This window comes from Acartia tonsa, chromosome 11 (assembly GCF_053477335.1).
Source record: "Acartia tonsa isolate MP-2025a chromosome 11, ASM5347733v1, whole genome shotgun sequence".
Taxonomy (NCBI): domain Eukaryota; kingdom Metazoa; phylum Arthropoda; class Copepoda; order Calanoida; family Acartiidae; genus Acartia; species Acartia tonsa.
In genome coordinates, this window is record NC_137270.1 from 47160716 (window position 1) to 47177479 (window position 16764).

The window sequence follows — 16764 nt, forward strand, 5'->3', positions numbered from 1 at the left end:
TATGTCTTTTTAATATGTTAACTCTCAGCAAAATAAGGAAGGGTTTAAATTTCAGTGGTACCCAAAGTTTTATAAACATTTGTTGGATTTATGAATTTGTTTACTTTTATTCAATCTTAATTGGTTGATGAAAACTGGCATTGTGAAAACTAAACAGCCAAGATTAGCTGTTTATTGCATCTGTTTTTTCAGTTTTGTTAGTCCCGAAGGGGCGAAGGCCAACAAAACTGGAGTTCATATTACAACTTTTTACTTTACTATTTGTACAAAAATGTCTATAATATAATACAATACATGGTTTCAAGTATGGATTAGGCGGGTCTGATCCAGCGGATCTTAATTGGTTTCGTAGCCATACTGGAAAATCATAAAAAATCATGGCCAGAATGACGGACAGGCAGAAAAGTGAATTGTAGAGTACCATCGCATTTTATTCTTTCTTAGTTAGTATTTGTATACAGAGAGGGAGGAGACAATTGACTGCTTATTACAATAGTACACACAGTTTTACAATAACGTTTTCTTATTTGTTGGCTTTGGTTTTTTTTACTAAATTTTGATTGGTTGATTAAATTGTGTTTATAAACGTTTGAACCACTAATTTTAATCTACAGAAGGGGTTATTTTGTGCGTCATCATTATGGATGTGCATTAATTTATCGGCCATTGTCTTATCTCTTTAGATACCTGATATGTTTCTTAATTTTATTTGTTAGCTTTGCTTAAGTGAAAGCTTTTCATTACATTAAGTTTTAAGTCTTAAGTATGTGTTATCTAAAATACAAAGTAGCTTGATGTCTGTCTGTCCGTCCGTCCGTCTGCAGCTTAAGATCTCAGTAACCACTGAACAGATTGGGTTCTACTCTTCAGGGAATATACCTATTGGTCCTGTGGTAGTTTTAAGCTATTTTTTTGGGAGGTGGGTCATCCCCAACCCCCCCAAAAATGAAAATTTCCCCTAAAAGAAAAAAATTTTAAATTTTTTTTTTATGTTTTTATATATTCTTATATTTTTTTATGCTTTTTTATACTTTTTTATATTAAATTTTTTTTTCTTTTTAAATTTCTTTTTTTCTTGTAAACCTTGTTTTATCAAATTAAAAAGATTGAGAAACCTTACTTCTCCTGTAGGGGCAAAGCCCTAAAAAGGCTAATAACAAAATTTTTTTCAAAAACATTAAAAAAGAGAAAAAATTTTAAGGTTTAAAAAAATATAAATAGAACACACTAGAATCTATACCTCCATATTATTCTCACACTGTTTTTGTTTTTAAGTGGAAAGCTTTACAGTAGATTAATATAGAAGAGAACTTTAAATAAGAAAAAGTTACTTGTAGCAAAGGCAAATTAATACCCTTAAAGGAACCATGCAAGAAATAAACCACTTTAACTGCTGAAAGACTGCCACGAGTAGACCCAATACAAAAAATTTGAAGCCTCCAGCTTCAAAAACAAAAAAGTTATAGACATTTCAAAATCATATTTTTAGTACAATGAAAATTTTGAAAGTTTTTCATTGCTAATTTCATTTCCATTATTAAAATACGTCACCTAAAAAATTATAAGCTTATTTTTGGGAGAAACTTAGGATGCCAATAACTGATAACATTTTTACAATAAAAACACCTTTCTTTATAGTCAAAATCATTTTTAAAAATCAGTTTAATTTGCGTTGTATTGTGATTAATTTAGCGTGAGAATGCCAGCCTTTAGGATTTCTAGCCAATCAGAAGTCTGAGTCCATGCTAAGTCTGCTGAACAACCAATCACAGCTGAGCATCTGTATTACTTACATTAGTTTCATTTTTTCCCGCTTTGATTTTATGCTTTCAAACGCAATTTAAAACAATTTTTTAAAAAGACATTTTGACTATAAAAAAGGGTGTTTTATTGTAAGAATGTTACACAGTGGGATCTTTTGACAAAAAGCGGGACATCTAAAAAATTTAAAATCGACTTTTATCTATCCTAGGACCTAATAATGGCTGTAAGTAGACAGCTAGAAAAGAAATTTTTAAAAAAATATTAATTTTTGGCGGATTTATGCCATTTTTAAAAAGGGCAGTGAAAAACTTCTTGTCAGTTTTCATGATTTTCCAGATTTTTTTACCCACTTTTTTTTTATGTTCATCTTATAAAAATATTTTTTGGTTGAGGTACTTTTCAGATACCTGGACAACTGTCTAATTAAAGAAAAATTTAAAAAAAAAATTTTTGGCGTGTAAATTGACATTTTGTAAGAAAATTTCACCAAAAATATAAAGATTTTTAACCCAAAAAAATCAGTTTTCTCCATTTTAACCAAAAACGGCCAGGAGGGCGGGGTTTTAGCAATAATAATATTAATATGCAACATGTATTGTGTATAAAATAGTTTTCAATATGTGCGCCCTCCCAGCCGTTTTTGAGTAATTAAGCATTTTATATTGCATGACTTGAATAATTTCGTTCTTGTTAATTTCAAATTTTCCCCCGTTAGAGGGGGAAGGAGTCATTTTAGAGCCCAAAGTCATCTCTGCAATATTTTTAAACTTTTGAAGGCGGATCTTTCTTTACTTCTGCATTATTTGCCTCTGGCGAACCATTCCGCCGTTATTTGCTGCTGATGGCGTGTTTTTTAACTATTTTTGCCGTTCCCATGGTTTTAATGGACATTAAAGGGATAAAGGAGTTGTTAACCCTTTACAGTCGGGCCCCTTGCCGCACCTTAATCGGTCGGGGGGGGGGGGGGGGGGCGTTCAACGCCCCCCTAATTATCTCAGTTCCTATTAGAGCTAGAGGGCTAAATTTTTTTGTGCAAGTCCCCTGTTTGATAATGAATTTCCGACCTTTTATAAGTCTAAGTCAATTTTCGCTTCCTTCACCCTTTTATTTAACAACCTTTGTTTTTAGGTCTTTTTTTATTTAAAAATTTCAAACGGCTGTAATTTTCTTATTTTTGAAGCTAGAAGAAAAATTTTTTCCCAGAAAATGTTTATTTTTATGTAAATTTTACATTAGAAATATCAAAATATAAATTTCAGCGGCCGCAGCTGTACTTTGAAGCTGCCAGCCGCCGCAGTCGGCGGTCGGCGGGAAAACGGCGGCGGATCTTCATGAAATTTTAATACGTTATGTAGACATGTAAGAAAAGCTTAAGTTTAAAATTTGAGGTCTCTAAGTCAAAAATTGCGGCCACAGGAGCCTTTTAAAGATTTCTGGAGACCTGGAGGATCAGGACCTGCAGGATCATACCTGGAACCTGAAAGTGACTTGAACACCTGTATTTCATAAAAGGATGTACTACTAGTCATAGGCGTCCAAGGGGGGGGGTAATGGGCCATTTGGCACCCCCAAACGATTTTGGGGGTGCCGTAGGCACCCCCAAAATTTTGTGAACAATACCCCCCCCAAAAAAAAATTACCCCTACCCTGGGGGTGCCGTAGGCACCCCCAACGATTTTGGGGGGGGGTATTTACCCCCCCCCCAACCATTTTGGGGGGGGTAATTACCCCCCCCAAAATAAATGTTCTTTAAAAATTTTTTTTTGGGGGGGGGGTATTTACCCCCCCCAAATTGAATGTTCTTTAAAAATAAATTTTACTGATAGTTTATTTTAGGATAGGTTATATTGGTTTAGGTGATTGCCCCACATGGTTAAGCAATTGGCCCCCCGCAGGGTCTAGAAATAGGAGAGAAGCTTGTGTGAAAAAAACGAAGAAACGCCCCTTAAAGAGCGTTGCCACAAAAGGGACTATACCCCAATATAGTCCAACCAGTTAAAACAGTTCTTAACCATGATAACAAAAAATTTAATAGTTTGATCATGTTTTATTTGCTTGGGCCTTTATAAGGGCTAAAACCATCCCGGGGATCTATGATGTAATTGTAAAGCACTGAAGATTCCATAAAATAGATACCTAACTAAATTAAATATTTCATTAAATAATGAAAAAGAATTTCTATAGGCGATTTCTTTTGGGAGGATGTCAGGGTGTCTCAAAACTAGTTATAAAACTTACCAGGACCTATAAGACGCTTCACTTTAAAGTATAATCATATTGGTTCATTGGTTAGTGAGTTAATTATTGTATTTTTATGTTCTAAAGAATGAGATACTACTATATATTTGAATAGTAGTGGCGCCCTTAGCATCTAAGAACTCGTGTTTTCTAAAGGGTAAAAAGGGAGGAGAAAAATAGCCAAAAACCACTCAAAGGATTGACCTATAATAGTGTGGAACCATCATGGGATCTATGTGAAGCTTTCCTAAAAAAAAGGAGAACTCAGTATTAAAAGTAATGAAATCTGAAGCTATAGTCAAATAAACCTTACTTACTACTTTATGTTATAGGATAGTACTTATTAACTTAATAGATGAGGTAGGTGCTTTTTTTACATAATTAAATTACCCCCCCCAAAAATTTTACCCCCGGGGTAAATTAGTTTGGGGGGGGTAATTACCCCCCCCAACAGATTTGGGGGGAGTATTTACCCCCCCCAACAGACTTTAGGGGGGGTAATTACCCCCCCCAATCAAATTTTACCCCCGGGGTAAAAATTTTGGGGGGGGTAAAAAAAAATTTCAGCGCGCTTCGCGCGCCATTTTACCCCCCCCAAACACGAATTACCCCCCCCCCTAAAATTTTTTACCCCCCCCAAAAAAAAAAGCTTGGACGCCCCTGCTACTAGTGGATTTTTTAGTATTTTGGTATGATAAAATGCTTTGTTTTAGTCAAAAAAATATTTTTGCTCTTTACCTGGATGACCCTGCCAGGTTTGCTGGCATCCTGTGCCCGCCAGGATGGAGATATTCAAAAAATTCCAACTCTCAGTTATGTGTCATACCCATACTTAAAAAGTCAAGCAGTTTGGGCTCTTTATCTTTCACACACAGAAAATGAGATAGAAAAAACCGGAGGGGGGGGCGTTCAACGCCCCCCCCCCCGACCGTTAAGGGTTAAATAAAGATGTTTTATAAATACTTTTATTTTAGCGACTTAATTTGCTATATTTCATGTTTTCTTTAAAAATTTGTATTTCTAACTGGTTTTGATCCAGCAAAAATTAAATTTTGGGGATTTTTTATAATACTTGCAAAACCTTATATATGCATGAGAGAGAAAGAGCAATATGCATTTTCTGAGAGAAAATAATATGAGTAATTATGTGTATATTCTTATACAAACTTTAAATGAACATAACTACACTTAGAATAAAGGTATTGCACAAAATCAAAAGTGTTTTGAAAATTATGTTATTGTTGTTTATATCTGGAAAAAAAATATTTGAAAACATGCCTTACAAGTCTCCTATTTTACTTATTCTGGGCCTACCTAAAAATGCCAGGACTCGAACTGGGTGCACCTGCCACTATTTTTTTGTTTACAAACATTGTTTGCATTGGAGAAATATTTACATAGACGTTGATTTTATTAAAAAATTCCTATCCTAACCTAAGTTATGAAGGTTTATAAATTTTTTTAAAATAGGGTAGCTTTGCTCCTCCAAAACAGCTAGACATAATTACCAAATGCAAATTAGAAGTTAACAGGAGCAAAATTTAAGTTATTTCTAAGTTAAAGCAAAAGAAATTACACCATTACTTCAAATACAAGCCTATTTATTGAAGTTTACTTTTGTCTACTTTTAATGTCCAAGTATTTGTCATTTGATCCCACTGTGTGTAATCAGTTACTGGCAGTCTAAGTTATTGACAAAGATAAGCTATTAATTTTGCTTACATACGACGTATTTTAATAATGAAAATTTTATTATTAGCAAAGAAAAACTTTCAAAATTTTAATTGTACTAAAATAATCATTTTAAGTAATACAGCAAAGGAATTTTTCAACCATATGATTTCTAAAAAACTATCTTTGCCTTAAGAAGTGCAAATTTTATCTCTTTCCTGTCAAAATTTTTACATATTTCTACGAATAACTTAGCTAGATTGTTAAAAATTCTATACCTTAATGTTTAAGATCAAAAAGAAACCAAATAAAACACAAAGACAAGTTAACCAAATTCAAGTCAAATCACAACTGCTGCATTGATTTCACATTAAAAAGTTTTTATTTTTGTTACAAAAGTATCTAAAAGTATACTGAGCACAATTTACAGAAGCACATCTTATCTTCCTGTATTCAAAGTAGAATTGCCTTGTATATTCGTTGAATTTGGTGTTTTCACCTCAAATCTTGAAAATGAAATATCTGCCATGAAGGAGCAGCTAGTATTTCGTTCTCAATGGATTCTAAATGTCTCTTGGTATTATTTGAACGCTGCATTGTCTGTTTTGATGGTAAATTTTTTTATACTTTAAATGAGTAAGTGAGAGATTACAAGGGAAATATTAAGATGAAATAAATTGAACAAAAAAATTACAAATACAGTGTGTTTTTTTTATGAGAACTTTTTTGAAAGCAGTTTTACCCCACTTTTAGTAATCAGTATTTAATGATTAATGGCTTATTTTCTTCGTTTTTTTAACCATTTATAGAACATCAAAAAAATATTTTAGTTTTTATTAAAAAAGTACAGTAAAATCAAAAATTCAAAACCTAGGTGTCAACATCTAAAAATGGTTTTAGCGCATTTTTCTCATGCTCAAATCTTCTACCCTTTGCAAGAATGACTGCAAAACGCTTTAAAGTTGAGATACAGAGTTAACAAGGATGACAACATCCATAAGTAGCGAAGCAGAAAAGTGTGAACAATATAAAAATAGCCTAAAACCTTCTAAAAGGCAGTCTGGCTATCATGGTTGTTTTCTTTAAAAGACGGGAAGTTTAATTTTGATATCTATAACTGAAAAAATTTTGAAAATCGGACCAAAAACACTGAAGATATGGAGAAAATGTGAAAAATATAAAAATAGCCTAAAACCTGCTAAAAAGACAGTCAGGCCTTCATGGTTGTTATCTTTAAACGACGGGAAATTTAATTTTGATATCTATAACTGAAAAAATTTTGAAAATCGGTCCATAAACACTGAAGATATGGAGAAAAATGTAAAAAATATAAAAATAGCCTAAAACCTGCTAAAAAGCGGTCTGACCGCCAATGATGCATTCTATCTTTTATAGGAGCTGAGTAAATCCCCTTTTTCCCCATAGCGTTACGGACTGACGGACGGACTGACGGACGGACGGACATAGTGAATTATAGAGTAGCTTTGCTACTAAAAATTGATACAGATACTTTTGGGGACATGTACTAGAACATATCAAAGTTTGAAGGCCATATCTCAACCAGAGAGGGAGTACTGGCCCCCCAAAGTGGACTACTGAAAATCCAATTTTTTTCTTGCACAGGATAGAAGATTTGAGCTAAGTAAAATTGCGCTAAAACTTTTTTTAGATGTTGACACCTAAGTTTTTAATTTTTGATTTTACTGTACTTTTTAAATAAAAACTGAAATATTTTTTTTGATTTTCTATAAATGGTTATAAAAAGCAAAGAAAATAAGCCATTAATCATTAAATTCTGATAACTATAAGTGGGGTAAAATTGCTTTCAAAAAAGTTCTCATAAAAAAAACACACTGTATATACAATTGAATTAATTAATAAACGACTTTCTTAAAATAATTTTGAATACTCATTTGATACACTTTTTAAAGTATTTTTTTTTAAATAAACAAAACATCTTTTATATACGCTCTTTGTAAGTTTTGTTTATTTAATTAAGAATATACAACGATGTTTAAATTATATACAAAATCTATGCTTTTTTCACAATTGACATAATTTTAAAATAGTATGGTACATTTCTATTATGTCGATGTTAAAAAAGTAATGGAAGATTACAGAAACATAGATATTAAAAATGTAAACCATGATTCCAGTTTCGCCTCTATTGAAAGTGGAATCTTATATTTCTAAAATCGTATTGGCGTTAAAGATATCTTCACCAAGAGAGGCAAAAGTGGAATCTTACATTTCAAAAATCGTATCGGCGTTGAAGATATCTTCACCAAGAGAGGGGAAAGTGGAAGGGTAGATTACAGTTTTAGAGGGTCCAAACCATAATCATAGATTATAGTTCTGCTTCTATAAAAATGGATTCAACTCCCTAACTGTTAAAATCTTTTCTAAATTTTTACGATCCTGAAAGTTAATATTTACTGATATTTTCCAATAAATTTTTTCGTTCCGTCAAAATTTGGAAAAATAGCCAATATTGCTGTCTAGAAAGAACACGAAACCTCTACACCTAATATTTTCTCAGTGTTTTTTTTTACTTTTTATACAATTTTTTTTAAAAAATTAAATATTTATGAGTTTTTTATTTTTATAGAATGAATTATAAAAAAAAATAATATTGGTTGATTGGTTTTTGTGATATCAGAACCATATTTTGTATCATTGTTGGGGATGTACATCAATTTATTGGCTATTGTCTTATCTCTTAAGATCCCTGATTTTTCTTACTTTTAATTTTTATTGCAAGATATTTTGACTTTTAGACTGACATAACCTAAAACATAAAAAGGGAGGCGGAAAAATTAATATCCAGGGAGGGAGGGGACAATGAGCTGTTGATCACACTATTCCTATGTTCAACCCCTTCCTTTCTTTCCCCCCACCCCCCATTAATTATTTATGATGATGATAATCCCATTTTATGGGGGGGGGGGGAAATGTATGACATGTATATACTCAGTCATGGAAAATTTTAGAAAGGATTACAAGATCCATAAAAGCGAAGCACTGATACAGTAGGACAAACGGATATTAACACTTGTATAGTGTCAGAAGAGTCGAAGCAAAATTGTAAGTCAATTTGTTAAAAAACTGCTTGATATCTCAAACATGCCTAAATTAACAAAAAAAGCTATCCATTTGTGACGGATGGAAGGACCAACCCTAATTATAGAAAAGCCTCGCCTTTAAAATGTCTAAGCTATGATGAACATAAGCCTCCCCCCTCCCCCCCCCCCCAAAAAAAACAAACAAACCTAATAATAGACTTCAGATGGACAACTCATATCATATTACCTTAGATGGGGGGGGAAGGGGTTGGAGGGGCTGTAGTCCTGTATTCTTTATATGAGATCTAAAGGGATAAGACAATGGCAGATAAATTGATTCACATCCCCAATGATCATACACAACCCCTTCTGTAAATTACAATTTTTAAAGTTTAATAATTATAAGTTTAACACATAATACATCTTAAGACAAAGATAATAAAAAAAACATGTATAGAGTCATGAAAAATTAAAAGTATATTTCTGTTTTCAATATCTATTAAAATGTTTAAGTTTTTAACCATGCATAATATTAGTAATGTTATAAGCGAAGCATCTCCCTAATCAAGTCCTAAAAATCTTATATGTCCTTATATCTATTTATATTCTGCCCTCAGTTCATAGTTTTTTCGTATGGATGAGAACCGGTTCCTATCCACCGGATTCGAATGAATACAAGAAATTATATTAAACTAACTAAGAAGCATGGAAAAATAATCATGGTGATAACTTTAGTAGTTAGGTACGATTTAGAAAGCGTAGCAACTCTATAATCATTACCAAAATGTCCGTACGTCCATTTTAACCATGTTGATTTTTTTACTTTTTTTAACAACAAATTTTTATGTGATCTAATCATCTGATTGATCTGATTTTTGGTATTTTGATTTCTGATTTTGATTAATGAAAAAAGCTATCCATCTCAGACGTACGGACGGACGGACGTACGGTTCAACCCTAATTATAGAAAAGCTTCGCTTTTAAAAATTTAAACTTATAAAATCATTAGATTAATTTAATATCCCTCCCATATTTCTTTACTAATACAACAACAGGAAGTTGAGGTTTTGATATGAGCAAGGGGTCCAACCTTACTTTTTATAAAGCAGGGCTTTTCTATACTTAGGGTCGGTAGGTCTGTCCTTTTAACATTATTCTGTATTTAACAGTTTTACAAAAAAAATAACGTATAATTTTGTCAAAAATAATCCAAAAATATTATGCTTAATTTGTTCTGACACTCTACAAAAGTTAATATCAGTCATTCCATTTTAGAGCTTCGCTTTTATGGATGTTGTTATCCTTGTAATTTTCTCAAAGTAGATAGTGTAAAAAGTAATGATAAATAATTGGAGGGGGGGGAGCAGTATTTTTAATTATCCTATTATATAAAGTAGTAAGCGTTTTTGTCTGTCCCGAAGGATCTCGCTAACCGCTGAACCGGTATTGTTCTCTTTTACAGTAAAGCTTCTTACAGGTCCTGGGAAGGTTTTAAACTTCCCCCCCAAAATATTATTTTTTTACTCTTTCAAAACTTAATATTAAAATGGGATGAGGTCGACTTTTTCCCCTTCTACCTTAAGTACCCCTAGAGGCTTCTAGGGGCGTAACCACTAGTATATGTATATTGTAAAACTACAAAAACATGTGTTAGGTGTGATTGGGAGAAGGTTGGAACTTGCCCTGATTAGTTCTGCTAACAAAATATCACATAGGTTTTGGGGGTTGTTGATGGTGTCCCCCCCCCCCCCACACAATACAAATAGCCTATAACCACCACAGGACCAGTAGGTATATTCCCTGAAGAGTAGAATCCAGCAGTTACAAAGATCTTAAGGGACAGACAGACAGACATCATTCTACTTTGTATTGTAGATTGTGGGGGAGGAAAACTTTTACTTTTATTTATTATCCCTTCATTCTTCTGGGTTAGACTTAGGAGTTGACTTTCCAAACTTTCGAAGCTACTCTATATTTTGAAATGTCCTTCTGTCTTTCTATTTTTGGTGTTTATGGTCGGAATATCAAAATAAGCATAATTTAAATGTACAAGTGTACATCTAAATCACATTAAATGACCCGTGTATACATGTCATTCCCCCCCCCCCCAAATAGACGTCATATTGTAATTTGATAATTATAACATGACCTCCCCTCCCCTCCCCCATCCTTTCATGCAATAATAAAAACAAGGTTGACTAGATCCAAAATCATTGAAAGAAATACATACAACAAGATTATTTGTGTATTGTAGTTTAAGTTATTTAATCTAGAGAGTGACATATTCATAGAAGGTAATTTTGTGTATCATTGTTGAGGATGTACATCAATTTATTGGCCATTGTCTTATCTCTTAAGAACCCTGATTTTTCTTAATATTGATTGCAAGATATTTTGACTTTTAGACTGACCTAACCTAGTTATAGAGCAGCTGTGCCACTAAAAAAGGGAAAAACAATTAGTGAGCAAAACTTAAAAGGATTTTGTTTCTTGTAACTAAAATTTGTTAGGGGAAGGAGGGGAAACTTTCTAACTTACTAGTAGCTCGTCCCATGTTCCTAGGGATATCTTATATTTTATAGAGAAACTAGCTTAAAACCTGACCATTGATATTATTTATCTTCTCAATATTTCAACTACATACTACTTAACTTTTTAATAGCAAAGCTATTCTACAATTCTATAATGTATAACTCCTAACATTCGTCTATAAAAAGGTTACTATTAAAGATTTATGTCGGATTTTTTTACGAAGATTTTCATCAAATATACTTTTCAAAGTTCAAAGAGATAGGGGACAATGGGATGTTTATTACACTAATCCCAAAAGTTTTATAATATTTTCTTATTTGATGGCTTAACAACATGTTACTTGTAAGTGCAGCGCTGCATCTACAAGTTACATGATCCGAAGTTTTCAATAGGAAGACAATATCATTAATGATCAGTCTACAATTTTCTGGTCTGAATTATTGCTCTATCCCTGTATCTTAGGAATGCAATCTTAGCATTTCTTGGGGGGGGGGGGGAGGAGTTAAATAAACACTCACTCTCTCTCACTTCATACATCCCCCCCCCCCTAATAATTCTTCCTATAGGACAATTTTGTCAATTCAAAGTTTTATGATAACGTTTACTTATTCACATTGGCTTAACAACTTTGGGGACTTTAATGGTTTGGATGGATGGATAACTTAATTTTAAGGAAGCTGTTTAATGATTAACTGGCTAAACCTAATTATAGAGGAGCTTCGCTTCTATGAACTATATAAATGTAATATTTTAGATTTTATTGGCCTTGTTAGAAACTCTATAATCGTTACCAGAATGTCCGTATGTCCATTTAAAACATGATGATTTTACTTTTTGCCAAATTTTTTATTTGTGAAATGATAACTAAAATAGACATGTTACAATTATACTATCGATTTTAAACTTTACATGATGATTCCAATAATAGTTAGGTATAATTTATGAAGTGTAGCAACTCTATAATCATTACCAGAATCACATCCATTTAAAAACATGCTGGTTCCTTTTCAAAAATTCAAACAATGTTCAATATTATAAGCGAAGCATCTGTATAATCAAGTGTTTTCTTTCTTTATCTTTTATATTCATTTTATCTCTTTTTCTCTTTCTTTCTCTCTCTTTCTCTTTTGTTGGTTCTTTTCGTTAATTTAGGCATGTTAGAATTGTCCTAATGATTTCAAACTGTGCATGATGATTCCTATGACAGTTAGGTACAATTTAGAAAGCATAGCAACACTATAATCGTTACCAGAAAGTCCGTATATCCATTTAAAACATGCTGATTTTCTTGACACTTTGACAAAACAATTTTGTATGACATAATTATCTTATTCATCTGATTTTTTAAATAATGATTCTTAGTACAACAAGGTAAAGTATTATAATCAAATCCTAAAATTGAAAGTAAATATTAGAGAAAGGGAACAATGGGCTATTTATATCACATGTCCCCAAAGTTTTATAAAAAGCATTTTCTTATTTGTTGGCTTAACAACTTTGGGGACTTTTCCTGAATTTTAATTGGTTGGGATGTACATGAATTTAACAGCCATTGTCTTATCCTTTTAGATCCCTTCCTAACCTAAAAGTATAAAAGTCTGGGACTATAAAATAATAACTGAAATATCTTTAAAATGATGTTTCTTAGTTAGGGAAATTGATGGGTGCTTTCACACAAAGTACCTGTTAAGCACAAATACACCCCCCCATCCTCCTTTACTTATCATTTCTATAAATATGAATAAGGACCTAAAGAAATTAACAAACAGACATGGGGGTTTATCATTAATACACTTTCAGTGATAAATCTATTTATATAAATCAGGGATCAGAAGGAATATGACGATGGCCTTTAAATTAACACACATCCCTAATGTAGATCACAGTTAGTGGTTGAAACGTTTTGACACAACTAAATGAACCAATCAAAATTCCCAAAGTTGTTAAGCCAACGAATAAGAAATTTAAAACCCTAGAGACTAGTGTAATAAACAGCCCAATGTCCACTTCCTCCCTGCCAAATATTTATTTGAAATTGCCGTGGTTAAAACGGTCATGAGTGTATCTTAACGGTCATTGGAATGTGTGTTAATCCCCGCCCCATATTAAAACGGACATTAATCTCCGCCCATTTATTTCCTAAAAAACGAAACGGTCAGGTATTAATCTCTATTAGAATACGGTCATAGACTATTGTCTCCGCCCATTTATTTTTATTTAATGGTTATGAGTTAATCTGTACTTGATTTTTAAAAATTGGGGTTAAACTACCCTCCCCCCCCCCTCTCTACAATCAAACCAGGAGAGGTTAAAAGCCTGCCCAGGATTTATATAATACATAATTATTTTAATAGAGATTTTGAACATTGTTGTCATAGGAATCAATATTCCAAAATTCAGATGAATATCACACAAAAAAATGTTGCAAAAAAAACGTTAAAAATCACCCTATTTTAAATGGACATTCGGATTTTCATAGAGTTGCTATGCTTTCTAAATCGTACCTAACTGTTATTGGAATCATCATGCAAAGTTTGAAAACAATAGAACAATTCTAACCCATCCAAATTACAAACTGATGACCGTGCAGACAGAATTAGAAAAAAATCTTGTCTAAAAAAAGGTTTTCAAGAAAGAAATTTAAACAGTATAATGTAATAATGGAGCATGTATGAGATCTAAAGGGATATGACAATGGCAGATATATTGATGTACAACCCCAAAGATGATACACAAAATTACCCCTTCTGTAGATTACAATTGGTGGTTGAAACGTTAAGACACTTATTGAACTAACCAACCATTATTCTTCAAAAGTCCCCAAAGTTGTTCGACAAAAAAACTTTGTGGACAAGTGTAATAAACAGCCCAATGTCGTCTCCCTCCCTGGTATAATATAATAAGGGAAGATGTATGTAGCCTTGATGTGCATAGGTCTTACAAGTTTTCACCAAAAAATAATTTTAGCTTTCCATTTTAAATAGTAGTCAGGAAATTTATGTTTCCCCTTAGCCATACAGATGGACAGACGCACTAAGTTATTTCTAGAGTAGCTTTGCTAAAAAAAATATAACATTAAATGATATTTAAAGATTTTTTCATAACAAATTGTTATAATTTAACGAGGGCTCTAAAGGGATAAGATAATGGCAGATATATTGATGTACAACCCCAAAGATGATACACAAAATTACCCCTTCTATAGATTACAATTAGTAGTTGAAACGTTAAGACACTTATTGAACTAACCAATCATTATTCTTTGAAAGTCCCCAAAGTTGTTAGACAAAAAAACTTTGTGGACAAGTGTAATAAACAGCCCAATGTCGTCTCCCTCCCTGGTATAATATAATAAGGAAAGACAAATGTAGCCTTGATGTGCATAGGTCTTACAAGTTTTCACCAAAAATTTTAGCTTTCTACATTAAATAGTAGTCAAGAAATTCATGTTTCCCCTTAGCCATACAGATGGACAGACGCACCAAGTTATCTCTAGAGTAGTTTTGCTGCTATAAATATAACATAAGATGCTATTTAAAGGTTTTTGTATAACAAATTGTTATAATATAACGAGGGATCTAAAGAGATGAGACAATGGCCGATAAATTGATGAATATCCCAATTTATGATACAAAATGTAGATAACAAATAGTGGTTGAAACAGATGGACACTCAATTTAATCACCCAACAAATCACCCAATTCATTAAAAGTCCCCAAAGTTGCTAAGCTAACGAAAAGAAAATGTTATTATAAACTTTAGAGACTTTGGTTTACCTCGTAATTACCTCGTACGGGCGGAATTACAGTCAAGGACCTTATCAACTTGATGTACTGTCCAGGTCCTGGTCCAGCAATCCAGGAGAACTAAGGATGACTTTAACGCACCCTTCTCTGTCCAAACAATATTAGGTTAAGTAACATCCATCAGACAACCAACTCTCTGTGGTGCATGACCTTTTTCTGAGAAGTCCCAACTGTGCATGGTAACAAGTTGCGCCTGTTTTATATAAAAAATAAAAAACCTTCATTTTATCATAAAACGAGCAAAAATCGAGCTATCTGGCTAATTTTTTAATATGTTAGAGATTTTTTCATTTTTTCAAACATAAAAATATAGTTTTTAAAAAAATCGAAGGCTATGAAAATTTTAAGAAGAAAAAAAGCACAGTACCCTACCTTAACATTTAAAAAAATCAATTTTTGACCAACTTACGTAAGAGATAAAACAATAACCAATGATCCTAGTAGGCTAATTTTTTTATATGTTGTACTCAAAGCAATTCCTAACAACTTTGCTTTTCTATAAAAGTTGAAAAAAATCACGCTAAATATCATTTTTTTCCTTCGTAAGTTCGTATGGTTTATAAATTTCTTTAAAATGCTAATCTTAATCTAATCTAATATTTTTTTATTTAGCGCCTATATGAATGCTCATCTGTCATTGGTTAATTTGTTTACCGCTGAAATTTTCTATTGGTTAATATAGTTTAGTGTGAGTGAGTTTCTCCGTCAAAAGTTATGCTAACTCTCTCTCTCTATCTCTCTCTCTCTCTTTCCTTCTAACTCTCTCTCCCTCTTTCTCTCTTTATGTTATTCTCTCTCTCTCTCTCTCTGACTCTCTCTTTCTCTTATTATCTCTCTCTCTCTCTGTCTGTCTCTTTCTCTCTGACTCTCTCTCTATCTCTCTCTGTCTGTCTCTTTCTCTCTCTCTCTCTTACTCTCTCTCTTACTCTCTCTCTCTCTGAATCTATCTTTCTCTTATTCTCTCTCTCTCTCTCTCTCTCTCTTTCTCTCTTTATGTTATTCTCTCTCTCTCTCTCTCTCTCTCTCTCTCTCTCTCTCTCTCTCTCTCTCTCTCTCTCTCTCTTCTCTCTCTCTCTCTCTTTCTTTCTCTCTCTTTCTCTCATTCTCTCTCTTTCTCTCTTTCTCTGACTCTCTCTTTCTCTCTCTCTCTCTCGTTCTCTCTCATATTCTCTCTTTCTCTCTCTCTCTCTTAATTGCTTAACTACTCAATATTAAATTGTTAGGGAAGCTAAGTATTGTTGTATGGACAGGTTTCAGGCTATTTCTTTTTATTCGATTCTATCTATCTATGGGTTTATCTATCTATCTAAAAAGAACCTAAAAGTCTAATATATGTAGTAAATTTTATTTCGGAATTGTTTAACGAACATACTTCATTTAAGATTGCGTGATTTATTTCGAAATAGAAATATAAAACGTAAAAATTTATTATTTTTCAAAATCTTCTATTTATTTACGAAGTACTTCGTAAATAAATATTAAGAAATTTGAATATTTAGAAAAATAGAAATAGGGAGGTATTTTTGAACGAACGGAGAGGGGAATAAATATCCTATTTTTGAAATAGAATTCTTGCACACGTTAATTAATATTCCCCAATTTCAATATTTTCATATCTCTAAATTCCCTTCTAAATTTTCTCGAAATACGATACGTTTAGGGTTTGGAATACTTAATATTTTAAATATCTA

The 16764-nt window shown here is 32.5% G+C and overlaps 1 protein-coding gene across 2 annotated transcripts in view; it reads right to left on the reverse strand.

The window, feature by feature from the left end:
* LOC145332077 (carbohydrate sulfotransferase 11-like) overlaps positions 1 to 16764 on the reverse strand; it is a 39955-nt gene that overhangs the window by 12158 nt on the left and 11033 nt on the right. The gene's annotated exons all lie outside the window — the stretch shown is intronic.